Raw genomic sequence first — 9,386 nt, 5'->3', positions numbered from 1 at the left:
AGGAGTGAGTAACAGTAGGGAGAAATTAGTTTTGGAGAAATTAAGTTTAGGTTTTGTAATGACCCAGTCACTCCCAGTCTTTATTCAGGCCTAATCTGATGGTGTCCAGTTTGCAAATTAATTCCAGTTCTGCAGCTTCACTTTGGAATTCATTTTTGAAGTGAAGCTGTAGAACTGGAATTGATTTGCAAACTGGATACCATCAGATTAGGCCTGAATCCAACGTGAACTTAATTTCCCAACCCTAACCTCAACTTAATTGTAATTATCCTCAAAACAAGCAAGAGAAACTCAAGAAAGTCATAATTAAAGTTCCATTTAAAAAAATCAAAACCTGTTAAAAGTGTGGAAATGCTCAGGTAAGGCACTCAAGCAATCTTATTTTGTCCTATAGAAGGCAACAACCACATCATTATGGTTAAGAAATTGTGGTTTGGTGTCTGTGGTCCTAAGCTGTTCCTGCAGAGGGAGAATCCTCCCATAGCCAGTTGTGGTTCCTTTTTGTTCCCTATATGCCACTAGAGTGGCATACAGGAGTTGGGATCTGAATTGGGCTTCATGTTTTCGTTGAGTACTTTATAGGTGCTATGTGTTTGTGGGATGGCTGAGTGGAAAATGAAAATATGTGACTTTCTAGGCAAAGCTGTATTTTGTTCTGGAAGAAGGAAAGTCTGTGAAATGAGACCACATGAGAGGCTCTGATTTTGTGGCAGGAAATGCTTTCTGAAGAGTTAGGGTTGAATTCTGCAGCCTTTTATTATGCAATTTCCCATTAAAGCCAAGGGGCAAATTCTGGGCTCCTTACGTTTCCTCCATCCCCATCATAAAATGAACTAGCTTGGCTATGTAAGTGCAGGGAATATGACCTTTTCCCAGGAGGGCCGGTCATCAGGGCTTACATACAAGAGGCAGCACTGGTTTAACTAATTGTACAATCCCATCCAACCCCGTAGGTACATACTCAGGCAGCTGCCCTGACCATGCTGTGATTTTTAGGAGCTAGCTCAAGCTCAGCTAGCATGTGTACATCTACCCGAGCTGGGAATCACAGCTCACAGCTGCTGTATAGATGTGCTCTGTATAGGTAACTAACATCATGTAGGCACGTGTTCACATGACATCTCTGTGTGATGGTTTACGCAACTGACCAGACTGAATAGACAACTTGTAATAACAAAGGTTAATTACTTTCTTAAGACCCTATGCATGATTAAAAGAATCCACTGAAAAAATGTAGGAATTTCCTATGAGGTGTGTGGGGGGTGGAGGTGGGGAAATGAAAAACATAACAGTGGAAAACCTCCAAGAGGATTGGCACAAAAGCATGAAAAATGTTGCTTCAGGTCTCAAACTATGTGTGAAATAAGAAAGTGTTAAAAAAAATAGGAACGTGAGTCTTAATAGGGAACTCTGTTTATTCCAACTAAAACCACTTTACCAAGTATTAAAAGTAAATGACATTACAGACAGATGTCTCTTCACTTCACTCTTGCATCATAAAAGAGACCCATTAAATTTTTGTTTTCATGCTCACTGATTACCGATGTGATATGCACTTCAGTTATAGTAAATAAAACACTAAGCCCATTGATGCTGCATAAAGTGATAGTGGTTTGATCCAGTTTTCTCTGAAGCAACAAAAAAACTAAATTGCCAGGTGTGTTCATATGAATAGCAGATATGAAAATGAGAATTCTACTTATCACCTGAGAGGAAGGTTCATAGGAACAGGCAAGGTGTGGGTAAGAACTGTCACAGAAGCCGTTTGTTGTAAACAAAAGTTTTACTTAAAATTGTTCAGAAATCAAAATAATGTCCCACCACCACACCCAAGAGGAAAAAAAAATCTGTATCCCAGGCTCTCTGGTTATTCACTCAGTCATTCTTGTAAAATGTTCTGGGTGCTACTGCTGCTGTAATCTACAAATAACTTTCTCATTTTATATACTCAACAACAATAACCCTGCTTTTCAGAGCTTTACTCCTGCATCTACCCCTCCAGAAACCAGGAAATGGATTTCTCCTCATCCTAGAAATACTCACCAGCAACATGCCTGTAAAATGTGTGAAACCATTTATTCCCTATTGCACTTGGGGTCTGTGCCTCGTTTTTTTTGGTGCCAAGGTGGACCCCAAAGACTATTTCTAGGGGCTGGTACTCTGACCCAGAAATCCCTTCCTGGCATACCAGACGTTCAACACCTGCTCCCCTTGTAATGTACTGCTTCCTCCCATAATTACAGACAGGTACAAAACTTTGTCACCTCACTATCTACCCTCTTTTCCAGATCATTTATGAATATGATGAACTGCACTGGTTCCAGTATAGATCTTTGGGGGACCCTGCTATTTACCTCTCTCCATTGTGAAAACTGTCCATTTTTCCTAACCTTTGCTTCCTATCTTTTAACTGATCCATGAGAAGACCTTCTTTCTTATCCCAGGACCGCCTAATTGTCTTAAGACCCTTTGCTGAGGGACCTCATCAAAGGCTTTCTGAAAGTCCAAGTACACAATATCCACTGGATCAATCTTATCCACAAAGAATTCTAATAGATCGGTGAGACATGATTTCCTTTTAAAATGCTGTGTTGACTCTTCCCCAACAAATCGTGTTCATCTAGGTGTCCGATACATCTGTTCTTTACTAGAATTTCAACTAATTTGCATGGTACTGAAGTTAAGCTTACTGGCCTGTAATTCACTGGTCTACAATTTTTGAGAAGTCGTCTGCTTCAGAGATAAAATGTGCTATTTATTATGTATTTTGATGTGCTGAATTCAAATATGACAATTAAAACAACTGATTGGCTACTGTTTCTAAGATATTTAAGTTTTTACATTTTATGTCTATGTATATTGTGTAGATAGTAGAGTTTTAATCATACATTGTAAACCTAGGTCTTTTCATGTGTTTATGGTTGCTTTACATGATAATATTTCACCTGTCCTGTTTATGTAACACTTTAAAAATCAGCAAAAGGGTTATATAAATAAAATTTATTATGAAACAAAAGGCAAAAAACTATTATGTACATAGTGTAGTCCTATTCAGTGTCTACTCGGTGCTTCTTGGCTTGTCTCTTGTATTCATTAAATGGAGCATCTCTTGTCACTGTCCAGCAATAGTCTGCAAGCATTGATGGGCTCCATTTGCCCTGATAGCGTTTCTCCATTGTTGCAATGTCCTGGTGAAATCGCTCGTCATGCTCGTCGCTCACTGCTCCGCAGTTCGGTGGAAAAAAATCTAGATGAGAGTGCAAAAAATGTATCTTTAGTGACATGTTGCAACCAAGGCTTTTGTATGCCTTGAGGAGGTTTTTCACCACCAACCTGTAGTTGTCTGCCTTGTTGTTTCCGAGAAAATGTATTGCCACTAACTGGAAGGCTTTCCATGCCGTCTTTTCCTTGCCACGCAGTGCATGGTCAAATGCATCATCTCGAAGAAGTTCACGAATCTGAGGACCAAAAAAGACACCTTCCTTTATCTTAGCTTCACTTAACCTTGGAAATTTTCCACGGAGGTACTTGAAAGCTGCTTGTGTTTTGTCAATGGCCTTGACAAAGATCTTCATCAGACCCAGCTTGATGTGTAAGGGTGGTAACAAAATCTTCCTTGATTCAACAAGTGGTGGATGCTGAACACTTTTCCTCCCAGGCTCCAATGACTGTCAGAGTGGCCAATCTTTCTTGATGTAGTGGGAATCTCTTGCACGACTATCCCATTCGCAGAGAAAACAGCAGTACTTTGTGTATCCAGTCTGCAGACCAAGCAAGAGAGCAACAACCTTCAAATCGCCACAAAGCTGCCACTGATGTTGGTCATAGTTTATGCACCTCAAAAGTTGTTTCATGTTGTCATAGGTTTCCTTCATATGGACTGCATGACCAACTGGAATTGATGGCAAAACATTGACATTATGCAGTAAAACAGCTTTAAGACTCGTCTTCGATGAATCAATGAACAGTCTCCACTCATCTGGATCATGAACGATGTTGAGGGCTGCCATCACACCATCGATGTTGTTGCAGGCTACAAGATCACCTTCCATGAAGAAGAATGGAACAAGATCCTTTTGACGGTCACGGAACATGGAAACCCTAACATCACCTGCCAGGAGATTCCACTGCTGTAGTCTGGAGCCCAACAGCTCTGCCTTACTCTTGGGTAGTTCCAACTCCCTGACAAGTTCACCTTGTGTTATGAGGTGTGGTTCAGAGGAGGAGGATGGGAGAAAATGTGGGTCCTGTGACATTGATGTTTCAGGACTAGAAGTTTCATCCTCTTCCTCTTCCTCGTCTGACTCAAGTGAGAATGATTCTGGTGCATCAGGAACCGGAAGTCCTTCTCCGTGGGGTACTGGGCGTATAGCTGATGGAATGTTTGGATAATGCACAGTCCACTTTTTCTTCTTTGACACACCTTTCCCAACTGGAGGCACCATGCAGAAGTAGCAATTGCTGGTATGATCTGTTGGCTCTCTCCAAATCATTGGCACTGCAAAAGGCATAGATTTCCTTTTCCTGTTCAACCACTGGCGAAGATTTGTTGCACAAGTGTTGCAGCATATGTGTGGGGCCCACCTCTTGTCCTGATCTCCAATTTTGCAGCCAAAATAAAGGTGATAGGCTTTCTTAACCATAGTGGTTATACTGCGCTTTTGTGATGCAAAAATCACTTCACCATAAACATAGCAGAAGTTATCTGCACTGTTCACACAAGTACGAGGCATCTCTGCTCACTTTGGCTAAACAGAAAAACTAGAGCCAATCAACATGTTTAAGCATCATTTTCGTACTCAGTGACCCAGAATTAGTAAAGTTTGACTACATTTATTTCAGAAGCATTTTGGCTGTAAAGCAGTGTAATTGCCAGGATCAGCGCTGGAGCATTTAAATAAACAAATAAATAAATAAATGAGTGTTACATTAGTTGTCTGCCAGCCACCTAGTACAGAGACTGATTTAAGCGATAGGTTACATACCACAGTTAGTATGTCTGCAACGTCATATCTGAGTTCCTTCAGGACTTTTAGGTGAATACCATCTGCCCCTGTTATTAATTTATCAATTTCTTCCAAAACCTCTTCTACTGATACCGCAATGTGGGACAGTTCCTCAGATCTGTCACCTAAAAAGAACGGCTCAGGTGTGGGAATCTCCCACAAATCCTCTGCACAGAAGATCGATGCAAAGAATTTATTTAGTTTCTTTGCAATGACTTGGTCTTCCGTGAGTGCTCCTTCAACACCTCAATCATCCAGTGCCCCCACTGATTGTCTGGCAGGCCTCCTCCTTCTGGAGTACTTAAAAAAAATTGATGTTAGTTTTTGTGTCTTTTGCTAATTATGCTTCAAATTCCTTTTTGGCCTCCTAGTTACCCTTTCATACTTGACTTGCCAGATTGTATGTTCCGTTTTATTTTCCTCAGTAGGAGTTGACTTCCATTTTTTCAAAGATATCTTTTTGTCTCTAACTGCCTCTTTTACACTGTTGGTTAGCCCTGGTAACATGTTTTGGGTCCTCTTACTGTTTTTTTTTAATGATTATTTCAGAGTATACATGTAATTTGAGCCTCTATTATGATATTTTAAAGTTTTCATGAAGCTTGCAGGCATTTCATTCTTGTGATTGTTCCATTTAATTTCCATTTAACTAGCCTCTGTATATTTGTATAGTCCCCCTTTTTTAACTTAAATGCTACTGTGGTGGGTTTGTTTGGTATTTCTCCCTTTCCGAGGATGTTAAATTTAATTATATTATGGTGGCTATTAATTGAGCAGTTCAGCTATATCACCTTTTGGACCAGATTCTGTACTCTACTTAGGATTGAACCAAGAATTGCCTCTCCTCTTGTGGGTTCCAGGACTAGCTGCTCCAAGAAGCTGACATTAATGGTGTCTAGACATTTTATTTCTGCATCCCATCCTGAGGTGACATGTACTCAGTCAATATGGGGATAGTTGAAATCCCCCATTATTGTTATTGAGTTTTCTGCTTCTAGCCTCTCTAAACTCCCTAAGCATTTCACAACCACCATCACAGTCAGGTGCTCGATAGTATATTCCTACTGCTATACTCTTATTATTCAAGCATGACATTTCTATCCATAGAGATTCTATGGTAGTTTGATTCATTTAAGAGATTTTTACTACCATAGAATCATAGAACTGAGAGAGACCTCGAGAGGTCTAGTCCAGTCCCCTGCACTGAAGGCAGGACTCAGTATTATCTAGACCATCTCTGACAGGTGTTTGTCTAACCATGTCAAGGTTCCCTCCCCACTCTGAACTTTAGGGTACAGATGTGGAGACCTGCATGAAAGACTCCCTAAGCTTATTTACCAGCTTAGGTTAACAGTAAGCTGCCACCACCAAGCCTGTTTGGAATCTTAGGGGAGAGCAACTTGGAACTCTGCCTTTCCCCAAATATTTCCCAAGTCCCTAACTCCCCCTTTCCTGGGCAGATTTGAGACTAATTCCTCCCCCTCCAAGTCCTTACACCCCTTTTTCTGGGTAGGCTTGAGAGTATACCCTCACCAATTAGTCCTGGTGAACACAGATCCAAAACCCTTGGATCTTAAAACAATGAAAAATCAATCAGGTTCTTAAAAGGAGAATTTTAATTAAAGAAAAAGGTAAAAATCATCTCTGTAAAGGATGGAAAATAACTTTACATGGTAATCAGATTCAAAGAGCCCAGAGGAACCTCTAGTCTTACGTTCAAAGTTACAGCAAAACAGGGATAAACCTCCCTCCAGCAAAGGAACATTTACAAGTTGAGAAAAAAAAGATAAAACTAACATACCTTGCCTGGCTGTTACTTACAAGTTTGAAATATGAGAGACTTGTGAAGAAAGGTTTGGAGAACATGGCTTGATGTCCACTCCCTCTTAGTCCCAAGAGCGAACAATACCAAAACAAAGAGCAAAAACAAAACCTCCTCCCACCCCCCAAGATTTGAAAGTATCTTGTCCCCTTATTGGTCCTTTGGGTCAGGTGTCAGCCAGGTTACCTGAGCTTCTTAACCCTTTACAGGTAAAAGGATTTTGGTGCCTCTGGCCAGGAGGGATTTTATAGAATTGTATACAGGAGAGTTGTTACCCTTCCCTTGATAGTTATGACAAACCTGCTCTTAAAAATCCCCAATGATGGAGATTCCACCACACCCCTAGCCAATTTATTCCAGTGCTTAACCACCATGATAGTTAGGAAGTTTTTCCTAATGTCCAACCTAAACCGCTCTTGCTGCAATTTAAGCCCATTGCTTCTTGTCCTAGCCTCAGAGGTTAAGCAGAACAATTTTTCTCCTTCCTCCTTGTAACAACCTTTTATGTACTTGAAAACTGTTATGTCCCCTCTCAGTCTTCTCTTTTCCAGACTAAACAAACCCAAATTTTTCAATCTTCCCTCATAGGTCATGTTTTCTAGACCTTTAGTCATTTTTGTTGCTCTTCTCTGGACTTTCTCCAATTTGTCCACATCCTTCCTGAAATGTGGTGCCCAGAACTGGACACAATACTCCAGTTGAGGCCTAATCAGTGTGGAGTAGAGCAGAATCACTTCTTGTGTCTTGCTTACAACATTCCTGCTAATACATCCCAGAATGATAGTTTTTTGGCAACAGTGTAACACTGTTGATTCATATTTAGCTTGTGGTCCACTATAACCTCCAGATCCCTTTCCATAGTATTCCTTCCTAGGACGTCATTTCCCATTTTGCATGTGTGCAACTGATTGTTCCTTCCTAAATGGAGTACTTTGCATTTGTCCTTATTGAATTTCATCCTATTTATTTCAGACCATTTCTCCACTTTGTCCAGATCATTCTGAATCCTATCCTCCAAAGCTCTTGCAACCCCTCCCAGCTTGGTATTGTCCTCAAACTTTATAAGTGTACTCTCTATGCCATTATCTAAATGATTGATGAAGATATTGATTGGAACCGGACCCAGAACTGATCCCTGCAGGACCCCACTTCTTATGCCCATCCAGCATGACTATGATAACTACTCTCTGGGAACAAAAAGAACAGGAGTAGTTGTGGCACCTTAGAGACTAACAAATTTATTTCAGCATAAGCTTTCATGGGCTACAGCTCACTTCTTCGGATGCATAGAATGGAACACATAGACAGGAGATATTTATACATACAGAGAACATGAAAAGGTGGAAGTATGCACACCAACTGAAAGAGTCCAATCAATTGAGATGAGCTATCATCAGCAGGAGAAAAAAACCTTTGAAGTGATAATTGAGATGACCCATAGAAGATGTGAGGAGAACTTAACATAGGGAAATAGATTCAATTAGTGTAATGACCCAACCATTCCCAGTCTCTGTTTAAACCTAAGTTAATTGTATCTAATTTGCATATTAATTCAAGTTCAGCAGTCTCTCTTTGGAGTCTGTTTTTGAAGGTTTTTTGTTGCAAAATTGCCACCTTCAAGTCTGTCGCTGAGTGGTTAGAGAGGTTGAAGTGTTGTTCCACTGGTTTTTGAATGTTATGATTCCTGCTGTCAGATTTGTGTCCATTTTTTCTTTTGCATAGAGAAAAGTTTTCCAAACAGTTGTGCATCCACCTTGTAGTAGCGCCATCTAGGTTGTATTTCCCTAGTTTGTTTATAAGGTCACGTGAGACAGTATCAAAAGCTTTACTAAAGTCAAGATATACCATGTCTACCACTTCCCCCCATCCACAAGGCTTGTTACCCTGTCAAAAAAGCTATCACAGTGGTTTGACATGATTTGTTCTTGACAAATCCATGCTGCTGGTTACTCATCCCCTTATTGTCATCTAAACGTTTGCAAATTGATTGCTGCTTCATTAGCTTTTGAGGGAGTATCCCTAGGTCACTAGCTCTCTGACCCATTTATCTGTGGTCGATGAAAACCATTCCTCCAGCAAATGAGAAATCCTGCCCCTTAGCTTCAGTTCTGGGCAAATTTCTTCAAGATCTTTCTCAAAGTAAATTTTGGGGGAGGGGAAAGGGCTGAGGTCCCTCCAGACTATCCCCTGGACCTCTATTCCAATGTTTTTCTTTGGGGAACCTGTCGTACCTTTGCTGGTACTTCTGTGAGGCATGAAAGAAGCATCTCAGTCTGAAGGCTGGTCTATATGCTCTCCAGTGGGCACTTAGTGGGGCACAGGGAGACTGTTTGGTTTGTGCCACATTGTCAGCCAGCAGCTTCTCCAGATTTTCTCCTAAAAGGAGGAAGCCTGCAAACTTGGCCAAGCATAGGACCTGCTTAGAGTTAGTGTCCATCTTCTAGGGTCAGAGTCATAGCTGACAGCTGGCTACATGGCTTGGGTAGAGAAACTTATTGCATCCATTGAAGCATTAGGTACAAATGCTGTTGCTAAGGAGACTTTTGTTAAAGTGGAGC

The sequence above is a fragment of the Mauremys mutica genome, chromosome 2, assembly GCF_020497125.1.
Source record: "Mauremys mutica isolate MM-2020 ecotype Southern chromosome 2, ASM2049712v1, whole genome shotgun sequence".
NCBI classification, from domain to species: Eukaryota; Metazoa; Chordata; order Testudines; family Geoemydidae; genus Mauremys; species Mauremys mutica.
This window is presented reverse-complemented; position numbering follows the sequence as displayed.